This window comes from Prionailurus bengalensis, chromosome C1 (genome assembly GCF_016509475.1).
Source record: "Prionailurus bengalensis isolate Pbe53 chromosome C1, Fcat_Pben_1.1_paternal_pri, whole genome shotgun sequence".
Taxonomy (NCBI): Eukaryota; Metazoa; Chordata; class Mammalia; order Carnivora; family Felidae; genus Prionailurus; species Prionailurus bengalensis.
The window spans coordinates 159992983-160018654 of NC_057345.1; the positions used below are offsets into that span (position 1 = coordinate 159992983).

Genomic DNA, 25672 nt, shown 5'->3' on the forward strand with positions numbered 1-25672 from the left:
AGATAGCCTCTGCTTTTTTTTTTTTTTTTCCTTCCTTTCTTTTTGATTTTTGCTTTTCTCTGAAAGAGTTTTTCTCCTATCTTGTAACTCTTTCTGAATCTTGCCTTCAAACTGCGTTCCACACATCCTGGAGGAAATAGAAGTGAAAAAGAAGACTAGAAACAAGTGTGTTTTCCTAACAAGCTTCCTTGTATTCCTGAGTCCCCTATATTGTGCATAATAATTTCTTTTGAAATCCTAAGCCTTATTTTCTTCACATTTTGAATATAATTAAGAAGCCACAAAAACACATCAAAACTAATAAGCATGATTTTATTTTCTTTTTCTGAAACTGCTCATGTAACAATGGCTTCAGTCAACATTTATAGAATAGCTTCTAATAATAAGGCATCATTTAGGCAGTGAGGTGAATATAAAGATAAAATGACTTTGCTCTAAAGCAACTGGAACTTTCTTTTACCTTCACTTTCTACCTAGAATTTTTCTCTCTATGATGATATTTGCCCTCAAACATCAGTTCTAAAGAGATTGTGCATCCAATGGTGAAGGTCAGAATATTAATTAAGATTCTAAATTTTAAAACATCCATACTCTATATTTTTTGGTTTTAGTATATTACAGCCTTTGAAGGTGGGAAAACCTTACTGGACAGAAATAGTTTGTGCTGTTTTCACTGAAATTGCATATACTTGTTTCAGCATGTGCCTCTTATGAAAGCAGAAATGGTTTTCTGGCTGGAAGCAAGGTCCCACATAACCTAGCATTTTGAAAATGAATATGCTGATATTTTCAGTGCACGAGAAACCATTTTCTTGGTTGTTTTTATTTTTATTTATTCTGCTTCAAACCCTTAAATACTTGTCTTATTAAAATGAAATGGGTTACTAGTTCCGTGAGCATAGATGTTATGGGAAGCTACTTTACAAACTTCTTTTAGGAGATGAACTGCAGAGAGGAAGGAGAAAAGTCAAAGTTGGGAAGCTTTGGAGGCTGTTAGCATCAGACTTTAAAAAGAGGTCCAGTGTTGGACCCCGGTTTTGGGAGAAGAGGATGTTGTAGGATGTTGGTAGTACTCTGACTCCTGGTCTTGGTGGTGGTTACGAGTACGTTTGCTTTATAATCTGTTATGCTGTACGTGTGTTTTACACGCTTTTCTGTACATTCTATTTCACGATAGCACTTTTATTTTCCAAAAGATAGAGAAGACATCTTAAAATGCAAAGAAAAACTTTCATTTCTTTCCCTAAGATTTCCTATTCACTTAATTTGGGGTTTCCTGGTAGCCAGACCGCTGCAGCCTTTTGCTTTCAAATGCAGGCATCAGAGAGCTTCTGGCTGACATTCCTGTCCAGTTAAGTCAGCCTCCTCTCTGGGCTGCTGGGCAGGTACCAGTCCCTTCATTAGTGGATAGAAGAAGTATCGGTTGGTCTGATCTCTTATCAAGGTTGAGAGGATTAACCTCAATGTGTCTTTGTGTCAAACTGTAATAAAAATCAGAGAAAGTAATCCAGTTGACATTTTCCTGTTTCCTGTACCCACCTCCCCATTCATGTTGTACATCCCCAAATACTGAAAAGGTTAAAAAAACATGGGGTGTGAAGTCACGAGGTGCAGGGCTCCTCCCAAATTTCTGTAGCCCCCTTGCCAGCGGCCCCTCCTGGCACATAGCTGCATCTGGTGAGAGAGATGCCTGTGCCTGATGACACTCCCATTCCAAGACGCTCGGTGGTGATTGGGCGAATGGAGGCAGCTGCAGACAACATGGATTCTCAAACCTTCAGGACCACTGTCTTGCCTGTACATGGGCCACTTCAAACGTGGTGAAATTTTCTTTGTAATCCTTCCTCTCAATAGGAAATCTCTGAAGATTTCACGTGTGAAAATTTGATGTGGCAGCAACGTTGCTTTCTAACCCTTCAGCTGGGACTTTTCAAACTGAATGATCTAGGTGGAAAAACATTAAAAGGAAAGATGTTATAACAAGGTTTCATTGCATATTTCCTTGTTTGGGAAACATTCCGCTTGCTACTAATAAACTAGAGAAAAGTTCAAAAGGCTCAAGGGAAGAAAGAAAAGAGGAAGTTTCAAAAGGAACTTGAAGAATCCATTTCTGTCTTTGAATTGTGAATTCTGACTTCCAAATAGGAGTTTTGAAACGCCCAGAGTCTAAGAGACCCCCAAAAACGAACCACCAGAGTCCAGAGTCAAAGCTAAGCAGCAAGGGTCATTTATTGCAGGTTCGAACCTGGACCTCTGCGCCCCCGTTGCCGGTGACGCCAAGAGGCCCTGAGAGAGGTTTTTACACCCCTTTTATAGACAGGTACAAACAAGTCATGGGGAAATCAGGAATTTTCCACAGTTACAGAGCTGCGATTGGTTGGTGTTTAAAGTTGGACACTTAACAGTATTCGATTGGTTCCTGCCTTTAGGTCAGACCACAACCGAGGGTACGGGTATCACAATGATTGATCAAGAATATACGGATGTGCCAAGCAACAATGATTGATCAGGAGTACACGGATGTGCCAAGTAACAATGGTTGATCAAGAATATACGGATGTGCCAGGCAATAATGATTGATCAGGAATACATGGGCATGCCAAGCAATTGTACAGAAGCGGAACAAGCTGGTTAAGCTTGGTTAGGTTTCAGTTTCCCATAACTTAAGCTTTTAAGTTTCAATTTTCTCAGGCCTTTCAGTTTGAAGTTTTAAAGGAGTTAGGAACTGGGGAGAAACTAGAAAAACAAAAGTAGTGCCAAAGGGAATATTCTCTGAGCCTCAAAGTCTGGTTTTGCTTCAGAATCTAGAACTGAGTTTTATTTTCTCCTGTCCAGGCTCCAGGTCTTTCCCTTGGAATTTGATGTGAAGTGAAAATCAACAGTAAAGTCTCTATCTTCACTTCCATTGGTTCCTCCTTTTATTCGGATGGGGGTGGGTGGGCAAGATGAGCTCCCACATTGTATCTGCAAAGGACTCCAACACCATCACTGCTGAAATATTTGATTGTTCCTGATTCTGTAACTTAACAAATTGGGCATTCAGCTCTTAAGAGGATGCCTTTTGGGAACTGTCTCTCAGAGTTTTCATTTTTCACTTCCATGCTGGTTTCTCCTCCATGCTGGAAGTTCAGAAAATGGGTCTGGCAGGATGAGCTGACTCCAAATGACGAGGTTCCAGGGTCACAGCCATGGGCAGTGCTTGCCTCCTCTGAAACAGCAGCTCTAAGGAGCCAATCCTGTCAGGAAGCCCAGAGGGGTGAGTTCTTTCTCACACAGAGGCCTGCTTCTTTCTGTTTAAGAATGTATTTCAGTCAGTAGATAATTATATATTTAGCATCTATCTAGATATGGTGTTATACATAGTCCTTTCTGGAAGGAATAAAAAAATCTCAGCCCGAATAGTCAGGGACAGATAGTGCGGATCCTAAAATGTATAAAGGATACACAAAAGAAATGTAAATTATGAATAGGCATGTAAATCAATACTTGGGGACAATATAAGCACTGAGTCTATACAAGTAAAAATAGAAGAAAAAGTCATGGAAATATGTGTTGATTGAGGTAAAACTTCTTTTAACTGTAAAGACTTCTTGGAAGAGGTTTTTGTTTTGGTTTTTTGTTTTGTTTGTTCATTTTAATGTAGAGTAGAGAAAATTGAGCAGTCTGGGAGTAATGAGGCATGCTAAGCCAGGGTCTACAGCACTGGAAAGGAGAGGTAGGCAGCGGGATGATTAAGTGAACAGAATGCGAGGAAAGGACTCAGGGCAGAGGGAAGGAAGCAAGATGGAGAAATGATGGCAGTCTGTTGAGCCAAGAGTGGGCCTCTGATGCCTTTTGAAACAGTGTGGGTGGTCAAGTCAGGCTTCTAAAGAGAACAGTTTCAGGGTGACAAAGGAAACTTATACAGGGGTGTTAAAGACTGACTCGGAGAGCCAGGGTGCTCCCATGTGTCTATGTAGAACTGTGTATGAGTAGATGCTCAATAAATACTTCTCCATTCTACTTTTTTTTTAAGTTTATTTATTTATTTTGAGAGAGAGAGAGTGCATGGGGGGGGGGCAGAGAGAGAGGGAGAGAGGGAGAGAGAGAGAATCTCATGCAGGCTCCACTCTGTCATCGCAGAGAACAATGTGGGGCTCAAACCCACCAACCTGAGATCATGACCTGAGCTGAAGTTGGATGCTTAATCAACTGAGCTACCTAGGTGCCCCTACATTCTACATTAAGACCTAGCATCCATTTTGAGTTAATTTTTGGTGAGGTGTAAGGTTGAAGTTCATTTTTTTTCCATATGTCCAGTTCTAAAACTTTTGAAATGACTATCCTTTCTCCATTGAATTACTTTAGCATTTGTCAAAAATCAGTGGTTATATTTGTGTGCGTCTGTTTCATTGATCTATGTATGGAATTCTTCACTACCACATTGTCTTTACTATTGTAGCTTTATAATAAATCTTTATTTTTTTTCAATATATGAAATTTATTGTCAAATTGGTTTCCATACAACACCCAGTGCTCATCCCAAAAGGTGCCCTCCTCAATACCCATCACCCACCCTCCCCTCCCTCCCACCCCCCATCAACCCTCAGTTTGTCCTCAGTTTTTAAGAGTCTCTTATGCTTTGGCTCTCTCCCACTCTAACCTCTTTTTTTTTTTTCCTTCTCCCCGCCCCATGGGTTTCTGTTAAGTTTCTCAGTATCCACATAAGAGTGAAACCATATGGTATCTGTCTTTCTCTGTATGGCTTATTTCACTTAGCATAACATTCTCCAGTTCCATCCACGTTGCTACAAAGGGCCATATTTCATTCTTTCTCATTGCCACGTAGTACTCCATTGTGTATATAAACCACAATTTCTTTATCCATTCATCAGTTGATGGACATTTAGGCTCTTTCCATAATTTGGCTATTGTTGAGAGTGCTGCTATGAACATTGGGGTACAAGTGCCCCTATGCATCAGTACTCCTGTATCCCTTGGGTAAATTCCTAGCAGTGCTACTGCTGGGTCATAGGGTAGGTCAATTTTTAGTTTTTTGAGGAACCTCCACACTGTTTTCCAGAGTGACTACACCAGTTGGCATTCCCACCAACAGTGCAAGAGGGTTCCCGTTTCTCCACATCCTCTCCAGTATCTATAGTCTCCTGATTTGTTCATCTTGGCCACTCTGACTGGCGTGAGGTGATACCTGAGTGTGGTTTTGATTTGTATTTCCCTGATGAGGAGCGACGCTGAACATCTTTTCATGTGCCTGTTGGCCATCCGGATGTCTTCTTTAGAGAAGTGTCTATTCATGTTTTCTGCCCATTTCTTCACTGGGTTATTTGTTTTACGGGTGTGGAGTTTGGTGAGCTCTTTACAGATTTTGGATACTAGCCCTTTGTCCGATATGTCATTTGCAAATATCTTTTCCCATTCCGTTGGTTGCCTTTTAGTTTTGTTGGTTGTTTCCTTTGCTGTGCAGAAGCTTTTTATCTTCATAAGGTCCCAGTAGTTCATTTTTGCTTTTAATTCCCTTGCCTTTGGGGATGTGTCCAGTAAGAAATTGCTACGGCTGAGGTCAGAGAGGTCTTTTCCTGATTTCTCCTCTAGGGTTTTGATGGTTTCCTGTCTCACATTAAGGCCTTTATCCATTTTGAGTTTATTTTTGTGAATGGTGTGAGAAAGTGGTCTAGTTTCAATCTTCTGCATGTTGCTGTCCAGTTCTCCCAGCACCATTTGTTAAAGAGACTGTCTTTTTTCCATTGGATGTTCTTTCCTGCTTTGTCAAAGATGAGTTGGCCATACGTTTGTGGGTCTAGTTTTGGGGTTTCTATTCTATTCCATTGGTCTATGTGTCTGTTTTGGTGCCAATACCATGCTGTCTTGATGATTACAGCTTTGTAGTAGGGGCTAAAGTCTGGGATTGTGATGCCTCCTGCTTTGGTCTTCTTCTTCAAAATTACTTTGGCTATTCGGGGCCTTTTGTGGTTCCATATGAATTTTAGGATTGCTTGTTCTAGCTTCGAGAAGAATGCTGGTGCAATTTTGATTGGGATTGCATTGAATGTGTAGAGAGCTTTGGGTAGTATTGACATTTTGACAATATTTATTCTTCCAATCCATGAGCACGGAATGTTTTTCCATTTCTTTATATCTTCTTCGATTTCCTTCATAAGCTCTATAGTTTTCAGTATACAGATCTTTTACATCTTTGGTTAGATTTATCCCTAGGTATTTTATGCTTCTTGGTGCACTTGTGAATGGGATCAGTTTCTTTATTTGTCTTTCTGTTGCTTCATTATTAGTCTATAAGAATGCAACTGATTTCTGTACATTGATTTTATATCCTGCAACTTTGCTAAATTCATGTATCAGTTCTAGCAGACTTTTGGTGGAGTCTGTTGGATTTTCCATGTATAATATCATGTCATCTGCAAAAAGTGAAAGCTTGACTTCATCTTTGCCAATTTTGATGCCTTTGATTTCCTTTTGTGGTCTGATGGCTGATGCTAGCACTTCCAACACTATGTTACACAACAGTGGTGAGAGTGGACATCCCTGTCGTGTTCCTGATCTCAGGGAAAAAGCTCTCAGTTTTTCCCTATTGAGGATGATGTTAGCTGTGGGCTTTTCATAAATGGCTTTTATGATCTTTAAGTATGTTCCTTCTATCCCAACTCTCTCGAGGGTTTTTGTTAAGAAAAGTTGCTGAATTTTGTCAAATGCCTTTTCTGCATCGATTGACAGGATCATATGGTTCTTATCTTTTCTTTTATTAATGTAATGTATCACGTTGATTGATTTGCGAATGTTGAACCAGCCCTGCATCCCAGGAATGAATCCCACTTGATCATGGTGAATAATTCTTTTTATATGCTGTTGAATTCGATTTGCTAGTATCTTATTGAGAATTTTTGCATCCATATTCATCAGGGATATTGGCCTGTAGTTCTCTTTTTTTACTGGGTCTCTGTCTGGTTTAGGAAACAAAGTAATACTGGCTTCATAGAATGAGTCTGGAAGTTTTCCTTCCCTTTCTATTTTTTGGAATAGCTTGAGAAGGATAGGTATTATCTCTGCTTTAAACGTCTGGTAGAACTCCCCTGGGAAGCCATCTGGTCCTGGACTCTTATTTGTTGGGAGATTTTTGATGACTGATTCAATTTCTTTGCTGGTTATGGGTCTGTTCAAGCTTTCTATTTCCTCCTGATTGAGTTTTGGAAGTATGTGGATGTTCAGGAATTTGTCCATTTCTTCCAGGTTGTCCAGTTTGTTGGCATGTAATTTTTCATAGTATTCCCTGATAATTGCTTGTATCTCTGAGGGACTGGTTGTAATAATTCCATTTTCATTCATGATTTTATCTATTTGGGTCATCTCCCTTTTCTTTTTGAGAAGCCTGGCTAGAGGTTTATCAGTTTTGTTTATTTTTTCAAAAAACCAACTCTTGGTTTCATTGATCTGCTCTACAGTTTTTTTAGATTCTATATTGTTTATTTCTGCTCTGATCTTTATGATTTCTCTTCTTCTGCTGGGTTTGGGGTGTCTTTTCTGTTCTGCTTCTATTTCCTTTAGGTGTGCTGTTAGATTTTGTATTTGGGATTTTTCTTGTTTCTTGAGATAGGCCTGGATTGCAATGTATTTTCCTCTCAGGACTCCCTTCGCTGCATCCCAAAGCGTCTGGATTGTTGTATTTTCATTTTCGTTTGTTTCCATATATTTTTTAATTTCTTCTCTAATTGCCTGGTTGACCCATTCATTCTTTAGTAGGGTGTTCTTTAATCTCCATGTTTTTGGAGGTTTTCCAGACTTTTTTCTGTGGTTGATTTCAAGCTTCATAGCATTGTGGTCTGAAAGTAAGCATGGTATAATTTCAATTCTTGTAAACTTATGAAGGGCTGTTTTGTGACCCAGTATATGATCTATCTTGGAGAATGTTCCATGTGTACTCGAGAAGAAAGTATATTCTGTTGCTTTGGGATGCAGAGTTCTAAATATATCTGTCGGGGGCCCTGGATGGCTCAGTCGCTTAAGCGGCCGACTTCGGCTCAGTCATGATCTCACAGTCCGTGAGTTCGAGCCCCGCGTCGGGCTCTGTGCTGACAGCTCAGAGCCTGGAGCCTGCTTCAGATTCTGTGTCTCTCTCTCTCTCTGACCCTCCCTTGTTCATGCTCTGTCTCTCTCTGTCTCAAAAATAAACATTAAAAAAATTTTTTAAAAAATATATCTGTCAAGTCCATCTGATCCAATGTATCATTCAGGGCCCTGGTTTGTTTATTGACCGTGTGTCTAGATGATCTATCCATTTCTGTAAGTGGAGTGTTAAAGTCCCCTGCAATTACCACATTCTTATCAATAAGGTTGCTTATGTTTGTGAGTAATTGTTTTATATATTTGGGGGCTCCCGTATTTGGCGCATAGACATTTATAATTGTTAGCTCTTCCTGATGGATAGACCCTGTGATTATTATATAATGCCCTTCTTCATCTCTTGTTACAGCCTTTAATTTAAAGTCTAGTTTGTCTGATATAAGTATGGCTACTCCAGCTTTCTTTTGACTTCCAGTAGCAAGATAAATAGTTCTCCATCCCCTCACTTTCAATCTGAAGGTGTCCTCAGGTCTAAAATGAGTCTCTTATAGACAGCAAATAGATGGGTCTTGTTTTTTTATCCATTCTGATACCCTATGTCTTTTGGTTGGCACATTTAGTCCATTTACATTCAGTGTTATTATAGAAAGATACGGGTTTAGAGTCATTGTGATGTCCGTAGGTTTCATGCTTGTAGCGATGTCTCTGGTACTTTGTCTCACAGGATCCCCCCTAGGATCTCTTGTAGGGCTGGTTTAGTGGTGACGAAAAAATACGGAACGCTTCACGAATTTGTGTGTCATCCTTGCGCAGGGGCCATGCTAATCTTCTCCGTATCGTTCCAATTTTAGTATATGTGCTGCCAAAGCGAGCACTATAATAAATCTTTAAACAGGTAGTGCAATCCATCCAAATTTATTCTTTAAAAAAAATTTTTTTTAATGTTTATTTATTGTGAGAGACAGAACATGAGTGGGGAAGGGCCAGAGAGAGAAGGAGACACAGAATCTGAAGCAGGCTCCAGGCTCTGAGCTGTCAGCACAGAGCCTGACATGGGGCTTGAACCCACGAACTGTGAGATCATGACCTGAGTTGAAGTCGGATGTTTAACCAACTGAGCCAGCCAAGCACCCCAATATTTTTCAAAATTGTTTTGGCTATTTCAGTTCCTTTGCCTTTCCATATAAAATGTAAAAGTAATTTGTCTATATCTGTACAAAATCCTGCTACAATTTTGATTGGAATTGCATGAAATCTACAGATCAATTTGAGAAGAATTGGCATCTTTATTAAGTCTTTCAATCCACAAACACAGTATGTCTATTTATTTAGATCTTACTTGATTTATTTCATCATTACAGTTGGCCCTTGAACAACATAGGTTTGAACTGCATGGGTCCACTTGTGTGCAGATTTTTTCAATAAATGTAGTACAGTACTGTAAATGTAGTTTCTCTTCCTTATAATTGTCTTAGTAATATTTTCTTTTCTCTAGCTTACTTTATTGTAAGAACACAGCATATAGTACATATAACATACAAAATATGTGTTAATTGACTGTTTTATTTATTCATTAAGGCTTCCAGTCAACAGTAGCCTATTAGTAGGTACGTTTTGGGGGAATCAAAAGTTACATATGGATTTTTGATTGTGTAGGGGATTGGCGCTCCAACCCCTGTGTTGTTCAAAAGTCAGCTGTGTTTTGTTTCAGCATAGAGATCCTGTACATGTTTTTGTTAGATTTATTACCTAAGTATTTCAGTTTTTGGAGCTAGTACACTTTTTTTGCTTGTTTGTTTTCAGTTGTTTGGCTAGTATACAGAAATATCATTGATTTTTTGAGTACTGACCTCACCCACAAACTTGCTAAATTCGCTTGTTAGTTCTAGGAGTTTTGTTTTTGGTTTTTTAGATTCCTAGGGATTTTCTACACAGACAGTCATGTTGTCTATAAATAGGAATGTGTATTTTTCTTTCCAGTCTTATGCCTTTATTTCTTTTTCTTGCTTTATTTCACTGGCTAGGACTTCCAGTATAATGTTGAATAGAAGTGATAAGAGGAGACATCCTTGCTTTGTTCCTGATCTTGCAGGGATGCATTGTGTCTTACACCACTGTGTATGATGTTAGGTGTAGGTTTTATGTAGGATACCTTGTACTTGCTGATCCCTCTCTCTGCAATTGCCTTCTCTGAAAATGAAGGCAGATAGTAGGGTGATGCTTCTCTCACCTGAACCTCTTAACTAAATTCTGTTTCTACTCTTGCCTTTTACAGTCTAACAGCTAAACTACAGTCTTTCCAAAAACGTAACTCTGATCATCTCATTCCTTTGCTTAAAACCTCCAATGGCCCCTTATCACATGTAGAATAAAATCCAAATTCCTTTCCTTTTCTACGAACTCTTACATGGTCCATCCCTGCCCTTCTCTCTGTCCCTATCTCTTGAACTTTTACCCTTCACTCTCTGTCTTCATTCTGTTCCTCAGATATTCCAAGTCTTGTTCCTGACTCTGTAACTAGCTGCTCAGTCTGCCTGGAACATTCTTTCTCCAAATCTTTACAGGTCTGTTTCCATCTTCTGATCCAGAATCCTGCTCATATATCACTTCCAAAGAGAGGCCTTCTCTGTCCACCCAGTGGAGAGTGGCCCCACACTTCCACACTAACTCTGTTATACTGCCCTGTATAACTATCTCCGTTGGGATCTGACGTTGTCCTGTCCTATCTGTATATCACCCTCCTTCCCCAATCCCCGGTGCTAGACTGTAAGCTCCTTGAGAGCAGAGACCTTATTAGTCTTTTTTTTTCTTAACCATGGTATATCCAGGACCTAGAGCAATGCCCAGTGCATAGTAAGTCCTCAATAAATCTTTGTTAAATAACTTGGTAACTCCTGCAAGGTAGAAACTAAAGCTGAAATCCAAATCTTGACTCTGTATTTAATTTACTCTGTATTTAGAGAAAATTTAAGATTCTGTATTAATTTACTAGGGCTGCCACTGTAAGGCACCACAAATAAACAGTGGTTTAACCAAGAGAAATGTCTCACAGTTCTGCAATCTAGAAATCCAAGACTAAAGTGTCGAGAAGTTTGATTTCTTCTGATGCCTCTCTCCTTGACTTGCAGATGGCTGCCTTCTCAGTATTCTCACGTGGTCACCCCTTGGTCTCTGTGTATATTGTGTACCCCAATCTCCTCTTCTTATGAGGATACCAGTCATATTGGATTAGGGCTCACCCATATGACCTCATTTGACTTGAATCACCTTTTAGAAGTCCTTTCTCCAAATGCAGTCACATTCTGAAGTATTGGGGGTTAGGATGTGAACATATGAATTTGAGTGCGAGGGGGCGATACAGTGCAACCCATAACAGGTCACTAAGAGCTGAGGGAGCTGTTCAATATAAGCCTGATACCTATGGGACATGTGGGGGCCACCACCTTTCCGCATGAGCCCCAGGGACAGCTGTAACCTGCCAGAGAGTGTTTGCAGCCTCACCCAGTCAGGGAAGGAGAGCTCTGCTCTCTCCCCTTTCCTTTCTCCCTTTTTCCATACCAGAGGAACTATCTAGAGAAGAGAGAAGACTTCCTCAAGCCATGAGAGCCATCAATCCAGCCTGGAAGGAAAGGGAGAGTGGGGGAAAAAAGCTTTGAATTAATATGATATCAAAAGTTAAAAACAAATAAGAATGAATCTTCAAAACCAAAAGAAATATTTAATAACAGAAAATATCTGAAAATCTGTGAATGGGGCAGAAATATGGTTAAGAGAACTGCCATCCTCACAGAAGGGTAGGTCAGCGTGGGTGGGGGAAGTGACAGGAAAAGGTGATATGTTTTTTGTTTATCCCCAATGAATTGAGATGCCTCAGTATGCTGATTTCATGCTCCAGACACAGCAGAGAACCACAAAACTTTCTGTATATGTGACCCTAGGAGGCTGTCCGTTTCCTCCCAGCATCAGCCTGGAGTGGGCGAGAGTCAGATTCTTGTCTCAGGAATAGGGCAAGTGACACCGAGGGTCACTCATGAATAACAGAAGTAGCAAATGGTAATTACCTGGGCTCTTCATCTCCAACAATCTGTAATCAGAACTGCAGTTCAGTGCTTGGTCTACCCAGCTGTGCAGTTCTGTCTCCTGTAACCGTCTTGTGTACCTGAAAAGACTGTTAGCCCTGTGAGAACAGAGACTGCGTCTTCTATTTTATGCATATGTATAGCATATGGTTGGGACTGTTTACAGTACTTCACAGCTCCACGCCATTGCCCACATGAGTTCTGCTTTCTGGAGTTACTTCTGTCCCCCACCTCCACACTCATCACCACACCTTCCATCATTCCCCCTCTCCTGCTTCCTAATCCTAATCTCCCCAACTCTGCCCTGACCTCACCTCCTTCAGGAAATTTTGGGTTGGGCCCAACTCCTTGCATCAGTGGAATGTAAATTCCATGAGGAAAGGATTTTGTCCATTTAGTTAGGTCCTCTTTCTAACTCCTAGAGAAGCCGCTGGCACCTACGAGGTGTTCATTTGAGTCTGTTCAGGCAGAGAGTGCAGTTTGTGACCAGAATTTCCTGGTAGTCCTGAGAGCACTGGAATCGTGTTGGAAATATGGGTCATCCCATGGTTTATGGTGTTAGTTGGAAGCCCACCATCATTGGACATCTATTTAACAAGTTGTGAAATTTGGAGAAGAACTTCCATTTAGAATTCTGTAATCTGAATCTAGAAGAACAAGTATGAAGCCCTGTTTGGACTCAGGACCCAGAGAAGTACAGATGTGATTGCAGCTACATTTGGCATCTGAAATGGATGGCTAGCCCCCTTCCAGGCTGCAGTGGCAGGATGGGGACTTTCCCAGAAGCAAAGAGCACACAGTTGACTAAAGTATAAACTGTACCAAGAAGCATGAGATCCACTTACTTGCTTAGAAATGTGGCTGCCCTGGGGGCGGTGGGAGACGTGTGGCCACAATCTGTGCTGCCTCGGGGAGGTTCCATGAAGGACAGCATCCTCCTCTGCCTTCTGTCCTGGCAACAGCTGGACAGCTGCAGGAGAAACCGCACACCTTTTCAGCCCTTGCCTGGAAGAATCTTTGATTTTCTTTGTTAGGCTTATTGAAGCCAAGATGCAGGCATAGTGTGGTTGTGGTGGTGAGATAGCGTATCTTGTAATTCTTGTTGTGTTTTTTCCCCTACCCCTGAATGCTTTTAGGTTTTGAATTTGCATTCTCCAAGTGCTGTTTTCTTTATGTTTAAATGTAAGCAGCTTAAGTGTTTCATTCCTTTTTAAAATTCTACTTTTAGTTTCTTCTAGCCCATCAGCTGCAGTGGAGTAAAGAGCCCTGGACCATAAGTCAGGAGACTTAGATGTCGATTGGTACTTTGCATCCCTCATGTTTAATTAATTCTCTGAACCAGCTTCCCACCTGTACATTGAGGGGTTTGCATGAAGGACCTCCCCTGATTAGATGGAACCTTAAAGTCAAACAGACAAACCCCTAATAATCTCTAGCCCAAACCTTCAGTCTGGAGTTTAAAAGCTCTCACTGGGCTCTGTTTTGTTTTTCGATCTGTAGAACCATGCTGTCCAGTGGGGTGTAGAACGTTCTAATACCACATTTTAAAAAGCAAAAAGAAACAGGTTGTCTTAGTTTGTTCAGGATGCTGTAACAAAATACCACAGACTGGATGGCTTATAAATAACAGAAATTTATTTCTCATGGTTCTGGAGGCTGGAAAATCCAAGCTCAAGGTGCCAGCAGATTTAGTGTCTGGTAAGAGCCCATTTCCTGGTTCACAGAGCCTTTCTACTGTGTTCTTGTATAATGGAAGGGTCAAGGGAACTCTCTGGGGTTTCTTTTGTAAGGATGCTGATCCATTCACGAGGGCTCTGCCTTCTTGAATCATGTAACCACCTCTCACAGACCCCCACCTCCCTGCTCAGAAACCTGGGTGCATGTGTATATCATCACATATAAATGGGGGTTAGGATTTCACATATGAATGGGGGGACATAAACAGTCTGTAGCACAGGTGAAGGTGCAATGATTTTAATAATATACCTTTACTCAATATGTCACAAATATTATTCAACATGTACTCAGTATAAATCTTACTAATGTGATGTTTTACTTTTTTGTTGCATGGAGTTCCCGAAATCTGGTATGTATTTTGTACTTATGACACATCCTAATTTAGACTAGCCACATTTTCACGTGCACGGTAGCCACCATATTGCATAGCTGTAGCTCTAAAGAAGCACTGCCCTGGCCACAAAAGTGCCTCATTTCTGCTTTCTAAGAGAAGTGCAGAAATGCCAAAGAGCTCTTCTTGCGGGTCCTCCCAAGGAAAGTAAATTCTTGTTGCTTCATAAAATAATATTTTATTGTATCCAGATTACTGTTTTTCTGTGGAGGAGAGAAATTACCCTTCTGGATTTGCAGAGTTCCAGTTCCACAAACTTCTAAAATTTCCCTTGATTCTCTTTGCAGGGATAGAAATATTGCTATATTATCAGTAGTAAGAGCAGTGTTTCCTGAAATGTGTTGCATGCAGCACTAGGTTCGTGGGATGTGAAGAGGTGTGAGGGGAATAAGAGATTTCCACGGTCAGAAAGTGTGGGGAATACTGATTGTGAAAATCCAATACGTATCTTTACTGCAGAAATACTAAGAGATGCCTCTCTCATGTATAGGGGTTCCAAAACCAATAAGATGCTTTTTGTGGAAAGCATCTTGAGGATCAGGAGTCAAGTGGGACTGAGGCAATGCCAGGCAGAGAATTTTCTCCCCGACTTTCTTTTCCAGGGCAACCTTGCCATGTGGGTCTTAAATCCATTCCCAAAAGTTCCTTGTGCTTTCCTAACTTCAGGGCCCCCGCTGATGCTATGTTCTTGAGAAAGAAAAACTGAGCTCAATAATGAGTTGTGATAATGGCTCTAATATTGGGAGCGTTAGTATCTGTTGTGAATCAGAGCCACTATCTTTCCTCAACACATTTTAATAGTTCTTTCATAGCTCCTAAATGTGACAGTGAATGTACATTTTATTTTAAAGTGGCCGTTCAATTTAGAGACATTTTGTTTTATTTCTTTAATGATCCTGTCAAGTATAGCAAATGTGGCAGCTGTGATGTTTTTCAAATGGTCAAAAATGCAAGAAAAGTAAATTCTGCTTCTCTCGGCCAGCATCCTTCACATTCATAGAAAAGAAATATGTTCCCATTTAAGATGAAAGGTTCTTTGCTTTCATTTCATAGCTCATATTGGAGAAAAAGTCTCAAGGCCATTTACAGTTTATTAATTTATCCCACTATAAAATCTCTTTATAATGGGGCTTTCAGGTCATTTTAACCCTCCTCCTCCCTTCTCTTACTAAAAGATAACTCCAGGCATTTCAAATCAAATGAATTAGAAACAAAGCCATTATAATTATAATTATAATCTCTCCACTTAGAGATGGATCACAATTTAACACTTTTTCCCCAGGAATTTGGGTCATATTAATAGAAATTGTAGTTTTCTCTTTAGAATACAAGACCAGCTTCTGACAGTCTGGTCCATATGTTAGATGCATATAAAAGTTAATCATTTTGCTCTGGTGCCAGCTTGTGTGTGAAGAAAAGCTGTAAACCACAGCTGTATGGAGTAACAATTGTGAACTTTACTGGCTTGCACATGTGAGACGTCAGTAAACTAAGTAAAATGTCACTTTACGGAACTGGAGAGTTGGAAGTGGGAGAGGGGATCGCTAAGATTTCACTAAGGTTTGTACTTAGTAGAGTCATTCCATTCTTTACATTTCAGAAGGATAGTTCTAGTTACACAAACCCTGAATCAGCTGTTTTCCAGATGATTAGGTGTGGCTTAGCCACAACAATAGTGATCCCACAACAGTGGGATCACCCGGTGGTTGACCTGGTTTGGTGTGTGAATGGTAAAAAAAATCCAGATATCATCTAAAGTCAGTTGTGTTCAATCAGTTTGGCCAGGCCGCAGTCCCATCAATTACTCAGTAGTCTGCCTTGAATATGATCAAAAACTCGGAAACTACTGTAAAATCTTAAATTAGGCCATCCTAGTTGATGGACTTAGTGCTGACTGCGCAGTGCTGTGTACTGCTGATAGCCAACTTTGGGCAAGAAACTTGAATACCCTTTGCCTCAGTTTCCTTTCTTTGTGGATTGGACACCCAGCTCACAGGACTGTTACATCAAATAATGCTTTTCAACCACTTAGCACATATCTACTACACTGTAAACATTCAGTAAATGTTAGTATTTAAGAATTGTTAGCTCTTCTAGGGAAGTCTGGGTGGCTCAGGCTGTTAAGTGTCTGACTTCATCTCAGGTTGTGATCTTGCCATCCTGGGTTTGAGTCCGATGTTGGGCTGTGTGCTGACATCTCAGAGCCTGAAGCCTCCTTTGGATTCTGTGTCTCCCTCTCTCTCTGCCCCTCCCCCACTCATGCTTTGTCTCTCTTGCTCTCAAAAATAAATGAACATTAAAAAAAATTTTTTTAAAGATAATATTACATTATGCAGTCTTTCTGTTGAGAATTTCTGATTTCTGTATTTTAAAAATAATATCTTAATGGGGCACCTGAGTGGCTCAGCCAGGTAAACGTCTTACTCTTGACTTCCGCTCAGATCATGATCTCCCGGTTCGTGAGTTCAAACCCCAGATTGGGCTCTGTGCTGATGCTGTGGAGCCTGCTTGGGATTCTCCTTCTCTCCCTCTGTCTGCCCTTCCCCTGCTATGCTCTCTCTCTCTGTTTCTCTCAAAGTAAATAAACTAAAAAAAAAAAAAAAAAAATAGAATGTTTAAAAAATATAAAAGTAGTATCTTAATAAATGGGAGAGAATAAAATAAACCCTCAAATCTTATATCCTCAGTTTGTTTTCTTTCTAGTCAAACAACCCAGCATTTAATAAGGCTCTAGGCAATAGAAAATTGGATATTCTATAAAACTCCCAATTAACCAGAATCCCTAATTAATAACATTTTTGTAAATCTCAAAATGTATGCTGAAAACATTGTCTCTGAGTCAAGTTATTTGGCTTAAACCAAAACTCTTTGGTCAAGTAGGCCCTCTGGGGGTTCCATGTGGCTCCAATCAATCCCCTATACCAGCAACATCTGCATCTCTACTCACCACTGAAACTCTGTTAACCGTAAATTTAATAGGAACACTTTGTTCCCAAAGCTCAATAAACATTTGTCCAGCCCTCTGGATGATGAAACCCAGATACAAAGAAATTAAGTAACTCATTCAAGCACTCCTGACCAGTAAGGGGCAGACCTGAGACAAACCTCAGGTGGTTTGACACCAGAACTCACAATCCTAACCACTTCACCTCTGTAATCCAGACCTCCAGTAGTTTGAGCAAAGGGTCTGAAATATGAAAGTAACATGGCATGGACAGAAACCAGCAAAATAGGTTATGTGGAGGGAAGTGAGGTGTACTGGGGCCTGCTCCTAAAGAGTATTGGATGTAATGTTAAATAAAAATTTAATGCTACACAATTTATTCACTCATTCAGTCACATATTATTTGAGTGCTTATTCTTTGCTAAGTTTACCACTGGGTAGAGAGTGGTAAATAGAATAGACTTAGTGCCCTCCCTCATGGACCTTATACTCCAGTGAGAAGAAACAGTGTTAATTAGATTCATGGATAGCTTTCAGTGTTCCATCAACGAACATCTTTAGCTTTGATGAGACATTCTCTAGAAACACTTAACCCATAAATCTGTTTCATTCAGATTCATTACACATCCATGGTGCTACATAACTCTGCAAAATGATTCACAGTCCATTGCTTATCTACTTGGGATAATGAGCCTTGGTGTTCTTGGATGACTGAGGAGGAACATGTGATACTGAAGTTTGACAGAGAATGGTAGATATGATCCATCTCTAGAAGGCAAGGGTAGAAGTCGTCTAAAATGTGGTGGTGCATTGAGCATCTTCAGTGAACATTTTTCTTTATCATCTACTACGTGTAGGGCACTTTCCAAGTTTTTAGCAGGTGCTGAAGAAATCTTTTTTGATGAGACAGTCTCCAGAAACATTAAACTTTGATTGAGAATAGAAATACTTAGTGCCTGGCCTCACTTGTAATCTCTATAAGGAATCATTTCTAAAGATAAATCCCAGGGGCGCTTGGGTGGCTCAGTCAGTTAAGTGTCCGACTTCAGCTCAGGTCATGATCTCGCAGTCTGTGAGTTCAAGCCCCACATCAGGCTCTGTGCTGATGGCTCTGAGCCTGGAGCCTGCTTCAGATTCTGTGTCTCCCTCTCTCTTTGCTCCTCCCCTGCTCACACTGTCTGTTTGTCTGTCTGTCTCTCAAAAATAAACATAAAAAAATTTTTTAAAGATAAATCCTACGTAAAGTAGAGTATTTATATTGACTTGAAAGGACTCGGACACATGTGTACTGACTAGCTGCAGCCTCTAGAATTAGCACAGACTTGTTATGCTTGTGGAATTACTTCATCAGAGAAATAGTCTTTTGTACTGACTCTTATTCTTAATAGGTTCTGTTTTTTTTTTTAATTTTTTTTTCCAATGTTTGTTTATTTTTTTTGGGACAGAGAGAGACAGAGCATGAACGGGGGAGGAGCAGAGAGAGAGGGAGACACAGAATCGGAAACAGGCTCCAGGCTCTGAGCCATCAGCCCAGAGCCTGACGTGGGGCTCGAACTCACGGACCGCGAGATCGTGACCTGGCTGAAGTCGGACGCTTAACCGACTACGCCACCCAGGCGCCCCTGTTCTGTTTTTTTTTTAAACAAAAACCAAAAAACAGTAGTTATGGCACCCCAAGTATGTAAGATAAGACTTTAATTTACAATGTTTTTGAAATTAGATGGTTATTTTGTATGCTATATCACAAGGCCAAAGGCTCAAAAAAATTATGCCTGTACTTAAGAAATAAAATATAGTTTTATCCTTTAACACCATGACACATATGAGGTTCAGTAGAACTTTCTGGGCACTGCCATTTTATGAATTGGTAACAATAAAACAAAAATCATACACACACACACACGTGACATGAGAGAGAAGAGGAATGTGGGTGTGTGGGTGTTCAGAAAACCCATGCCAGTGTAGCTAAGATAGGAGTAATGCTGGCAAGTAGGCATGTTGTAAGTTTTGTTCCGTGCAGAATGTTGCCTTTCTCAGTATGTCTCTTCTTATTTTCTGTTTTTTTTTAGTATTAAAAAATTTTTTTTAATGTTTGTTTATTTTTGACAGAGAGAGACAGAGCATGAATGGGGGAGGGGCAGAAAAAGAGGGAGACACATAATCCTTTTTTTAAAAAATATAATTTATTGTCAAATTGGTTTCCATACAAAACCCAGTGCTCATCCCAACAGGTGCCCTCCTCAATGCCCATCACCCACCCTCTCCTTCCTCCCACCCCCCCATCAACCCTCAGTTTGTTCTCAGTATTTAAGAGTCTTTTATGGTTTGCCTCCTTCCCTCTCTATAACTTACTTCCCCCCTCCTCTCTCCCCCATGGTCTTCTGTTAAGTTTCACAGGATCCACATATGAGTGAAAACATATGGTGTCTGTTTTCTCTGCCTGACTTATTTCACTTAGCATAGTACCCTCCAGTTCCATCCACATTGCTGCAAATGGCCAGATTTCATTCTTTCTCAATGCCAAGTAGTAGTCCATTGTGTATATAAACCACATCTTCTTTATCCATTCGGGGAGACACATCATTCTAAGAAGGCTCCAAGCTCTGAGCTGTCAGCACAGAGCCCGACACTGGGCTCGAACTCACAGACTGCGAGATGGTGACCTGAGCTGAAGTTGGATGCTTAACTGACTGAGCCACCCAGGCACCCCTATTTTCTGGATTCTTAAGCTGCTGTAGTTTTTTTCAAAGATGTGCCCCTGGATGTTCAGAGTAGGTTCTTTAAAAAGGGAGCGAGGTTATCTGGAATAGTCATTCCTTGAAATAAAGCAAAATAATTGGTAAATGTAAAAATAGACTTGGATAAGTACACATCAAAAGTTAACCTTGGATGCTTGGACTCAGTAAAAAGAAGATTTATGTAAGTAATGATTGTATTCGTATTAGTACCCAGTTATTCAAAATGGCCAGTATTTACTAACACGCAAACTGAATGAAGCATAATTTTTTTTTAGTAGGAGAATATATATATTATGAAGATGTTGAAGATAAGCACGTTGAATTCCTTAATCTTAAAAACATTGCAGGGAGGGTGCAAACACTTATATTACTGTCCCCTATCTTATGTGCTAAGAAGAATGCACATAAACATTGGAGATCTAAATAAGCTCACGATAGCCACAATAGCCAGGTGAAGGAGGAGTCACTAAAGAGACCACAGAAACAGAACATTGCTAGTTGCTTGTGGTGACCAGCTGTGAAGAGAGCTTTGGCAAATTATGTATCCAGGTCTCGGTAAAAATCATTTACACTTCCTTCATTTATCTAAGCCACACTGTCATCACTGCTCCCTCATCTTTCTGTTGCCTACCAAACTGCAAAGAAACAATAATACAATGTACATATTTTAATTTTATCTTCTTGATGTTGTTCTTTTCAGGCTTCTTTTGAGATGGATTTCACATAGGTAGAATTTCAGAGCTGAATGAAAGCCCGACACTATTCAACCTTTTTTACTCTAACTTGCATCCACAATTTTTACTCATTTGTTCTGCATGATGTTGCTTTAAAAAAAAAACTTTTTAAAAGCAGTTTTAGTTCACAGTAAAATTGAGGGGAAGGACCGAGATTTCCGTATAACATATCCCTGCCCACACATGCATAGCCTCCTTCATAATCAGTATCTCCCACCAGAGCGGTACATTTTTTATAATGGATGAACTTAAATTGATACTTCATTATTACTCAAAGTCTATAGTTTACATTACGGTTAACAGTTGATATTGTATATTCTATGGGTTTAGACAAATGTATAATGATGTGAATCCATCATTATGGTACAATATGGAATATTTTCACTGCCATAAAAACCCTCTGTGCTTTGCCTATTCAGGAGAGTCCCCCAACTTCTAACCTTTCTATTATCCCCATAGCTTTGCCTTTCCCAGAATGTCATATAGTTGGAATCATATCGTATGTAGCCTTTTCAGATTGGCTTCTTTCACTTTGTAATGTGCATTTAAGGCTCTTCCAAGGCTTTTCATGACTTGATAGTTCCATTTCTTTTTACTACTGAATAATATTCTGTCATCTAGATGTATGTACTTTATGCATTTACCTGCTATAATATACCTTGATTGCTTCTAATTTTTGGCAACAGGATTTTGTGTGGACACAAGTTTTCAACTCCTTTGGGTAAATATCGAGGAGTGGGACTGCTGGATCACATGCTAAGAGTATGTTTAGTTTTGTAAGAAACCACCAAATTCTCTTCCAAAGTGGCTACACCATTTTGCATGCCCACCAGCAGTGAATGAGAGTTCCTGTTGCTCTACATCCTTGCCGGCATTTGCTGTTGTCAGTGTAGTGGTGTCTCACTCTTATTCTAATTTGCATTTCTCTGTAGATATGTGATATGGAGCATCTTTCCATGTGCTTATTTGCCATCTGTATATCTTCTTTGGTGAGTTGTTTATTAAGATCTTTGGCCTGTCTTGGGATGCCTTGCTGTCTCAGTCAGTGGAGCGTGTGACTCTTGATCTTGGGGTTGTGAGGTCAAGCCCCACCTTGGGTGTAGAAATTATTATTATTATTTTTTTTTAATTTTTTTTTCAACGTTTATTTATTTTTGGGACAGAGAGAGACAGAGGATGAACGGGGGAGGGGCAGAGAGAGAGGGAGACATAGAATCGGAAACAGGCTCCAGGCTCCGAGCCATCAGCCCAGAGCCCGACGCGGGGCTCGAACTCACGGACTACGAGATCGTGACCTGGCTGAAGTCGGACGCTTAACCGACTGCGCCACCCAGGCGCCCCGGGTGTAGGAATTATTAAAAAAAAAAACTAAAAGAAAAAAAGAATATTTAGTCCATTTTTAACTGGGTTATTTTCTTGTTGAGTTTTAAGAATTGTTTGTATATTTTGGATGACAGTTCTTTATGAGATGTATCTTTTGCAAATATTTTCTGTGATGTTGCTTTTTGAACAATATTGCTGATTGCCCCAACCAGCTCTCTAAAGCCCAGCTCTATAAAGCCCAGGTAAATGTCTCACATGTCCTGGCCACAGATGTCACACAGTCTCTTTGGTACCAGGTCAACATAGTTCCTTGTAAGTTCCCTCTCACAAAAGGTTCTACCCCTCTTAACACCACGTTGCCTGGCCTTGATCTAAATGAAGCTGTGTAGCCACAGAGGGTGTGCCCCATGGGTGCCTTGGCAGAATTCTATGGCATACATGTAGAGGACCACTAATCTACTCAAACTCCTCATTTGACATGTAATACAAGCGAGTCACAGAGAGTAGAGTGATCTCAAGTCAATGGCAGGCCTGGGATAAGAATCCAAATTTCTCACTTTCAAGTATAACATCCTTTTCATTGCTTCCATGCTAAAGAGGGAGAACCAAAGAAGCATTTATAGTTTCAGGCACTCAGTTGTCATCCTGCACAATGGGAGTTTCACAGCATCTTATTTTCTGTGTGGCTTTCTGGGTCTTAACTGAAAACCTAAGGAAACCTAAGTATTATGCTTCACACAAAGAAATGGTACAATGGACTCATCACCAACAGATAAGGTATATTGAGTGGAACTTCTAGGGGAAGGATTTTTTTTTTTTTTTTTTTTTTTTTTTTTTTTATTCAGTGATCAGTTTATTCTCTCCTGCCTGGGCATTTTATTTCGGATTCTATTCTTAAATATAGAATGTCACTTTTCTGTGTGCAACTACCTGATTCAAGACTTTGGCCTAATTAGTATTTGTACCGACCAAATGATATTAGTCCCCTATTGGCTTATATCCAAACCATCCAACTTCAGCCATACAAATGGTTGAGTACTCTATCTGAAGACTCCTGGAGCCGCAAAATAGCAAAGATTTTATTCATAGTCCCAGTGACTTACAGTGCCTTTGCAGAGCCTGCCTCTTCCTCCTTTTTCATGTTTTTTCCCCCACAAATTGCCTTCATAGTTAGTGTTTTCATTGGTAAGGAGGGGCAAGGAACTTGGGTTTATGCTTATAAGGGTAAAATAATATTTTATGCTATTATTAAGTATCTAATATAAAAATGAGAAGCCGCTTGGGAGTTTGATGTGTAGGGTCTCTGGAAGTTTCTGGAATTTTTAAAAAGTTTTTATGTTTTTTGCTTATTTAAATAATCTCTACACCCCACATGGGGCTCAGACTCACAACCTTGGGATCAAGAATCACATGCTTTTCTGACTGAGCCAGCAAGGCACCCTAGTCTCTGGAATTTTTAAAGATCTCTGTTCTCACTAAACATTCTGCATCTTCCAAATAGAATCCTTTCCCTTTCATGTCAAACTTCCATTAATCCTTCAAGATCTAGCTCATTTATTGCCTACTCTCCAGCTTTCTTCTCATTCTGTCCAGAAAACTTAGTCTTCTATCCTCTCATGTCACTTTATTCAGGTTTATTACAACACTTTCCACTCTAAACTGCAATGAATTGTTTATATGTCAGTCTTTTCCCTACCCCTAGCAGCTCCTCTGGGCTGTCCTCTCCTTGAGATACAAAAAACTGTGTTCTATTCATTTTTTGAAGAACCATAGAGGGCCCTTAATGTCCTACTTCAAAGCATGAATAACTTGAGCACCATTAACTAAAAGAACGTCTACTTCTGAACAATCTCATCTTACCCAGACACTGGATGGTCTATAGCTACCCAACATTTCCATCAACAGAATCATTCTGTAAATGTTTTGTTCCTGGAAAGCTTTCCATTCTATGCAAACATCTTGCACCTCAGTGAAGTAATACTAAATATTACTAAATAATTTATTTATCCATGAACAAATGAGATCTGGATTAGTTGGCAGAGGAGGATAGTAACCTGAAGATTTGGAACATAGGAAAGGTTTGATGGAGGAGGTCTGTACTGCCTTGTAGAGTTCAAGAGTGGGGCAAGAAAATAAGGGGAACTGGTTGTTGGAGTAGGGAAGAGATACAGCATTAAAGCCATGTTGCACCTTCAGAAGTGGGAATGGGAGCGTGAAAAGGAATGTGTGGGGGTGCCTGGGTGGTTGAGTTGGTTAAGTCTCCAATTTCAGCTCAGGTCATGATCTCACAATTCGTAGGCTCAAGCTCTGCACTGGGCTCTACACTGACAGTGAGGAGCCTGCTTGGGAATCTCTCTGTCCCTCTCTTTCTGCTCCTCCCCTGCTCATTCTCTCTCTCTCTCTGTGTGTCTCTCAAATAAATAAACTAAAAAAAAAGGTATTTGTGGAACTTGAATATATCCCTCACCTATATTACAGTTTGTCCAGGACCAGCCCTGGTTGGACTAAAACCTCTGCTGTATGTGGATGTTGCTCTGAGGCTGAAATAAACCAATCTCCCATGTCAGTGACCAGTGGGTGCTGACAGATCTGTGTATGTGAATTTCATTTTTCTTTTTTCCTGAATGGGTCAGATCTTCTTTGATAGATGTCAACCGTCTAGGCTCCAGTACTATTGTGAACACATGTCCTGTCATTTACAAGCAAACTCCACCAGAAAATGTGGGGAAAGCAGACAATACTCAGAGGTGTGTGTGGGCTTGTGGTGGTGTTGTTGTTATTGTTGTTGTTGTTGTTTTAACATGGCTTTGCCTATGGGGAAACTGAACTGGCAGCTTCTGCCAATGTGGCAATAAAATGCAGGAAACAAAGACCTTCAGCTCCACTATTGACCAGTTAGGAAAGGGAAGTCTTATTACCTCCTTGAATTCTCATGATTCAGTACAGTTATTTGCTGGGCTGACGTCCTGTTGATGAGTTTTAAAGCTTAAAGGAGGAAAGAAGGAATTACTATTTTTCCTCAGCTCTACAATTTTAAAATCACTGGGTCACAGATCTTTAAAGCCGTGGTTCACGTTCTAAATGAAAAAGAAAGCAGCAAAAACATTGGTTTGGCTTCCTTCAAGCAGAATAGTCCAGAGATGTTAATTATGCAGAAACTCCTAAGATGCCAGACAACTGCCAATTAAAAGCCAATTCAGGAATGAGAAAGGGGTTTCTTTGGGGCTTTGAATTTCCTGAGTGCATGTTTTTAAAGGTAAGGTTGTGCACTCAGAAGAGAGAGTGAATTTGTTATCTGTGCATCTTTCTTGTTTAAAACAGCTGGGAGAGTAGGCTGGTGTTTTATTTACTCTTGCTGCCTTCCCTTCACCAAACTACAGCCCACTCGATATATTGTCAGTGTTCTTCTCGTGAGAGATTAAGTGGGCTGGGAACTCTCCCACCTCCCCCCTGCCCACTTATTGATACTAATACTTAAAGCCATAGATGAATGCCAGAGGAGAAAGTAAAAACTGGGAAATGAAATCTAACAACACACGTTTTCTCTTGGCCTCCTACAACTGTTTCATATTTTTTGTAGCTGTTTTAAGTTACCTCAGTGTATCAAATCTAAAACAAATCCATATTATATTTAGGATAGATAGGTATGTAAA

The 25672-nt window shown here is 40.1% G+C and overlaps 1 protein-coding gene and 1 non-coding gene across 2 annotated transcripts in view; one reads left to right on the plus strand and one right to left on the minus strand.

Annotated features, from left to right (window-relative positions):
• Positions 1–25672, plus strand: part of MYO3B (myosin IIIB) — a 410735-nt gene that overhangs the window by 209314 nt on the left and 175749 nt on the right. The window lies entirely within an intron of this gene.
• On the minus strand, positions 8842–8948 carry LOC122482214. Its single transcript, XR_006297021.1, has one exon. It is a non-coding gene; the product is annotated as a U6 spliceosomal RNA (small nuclear RNA).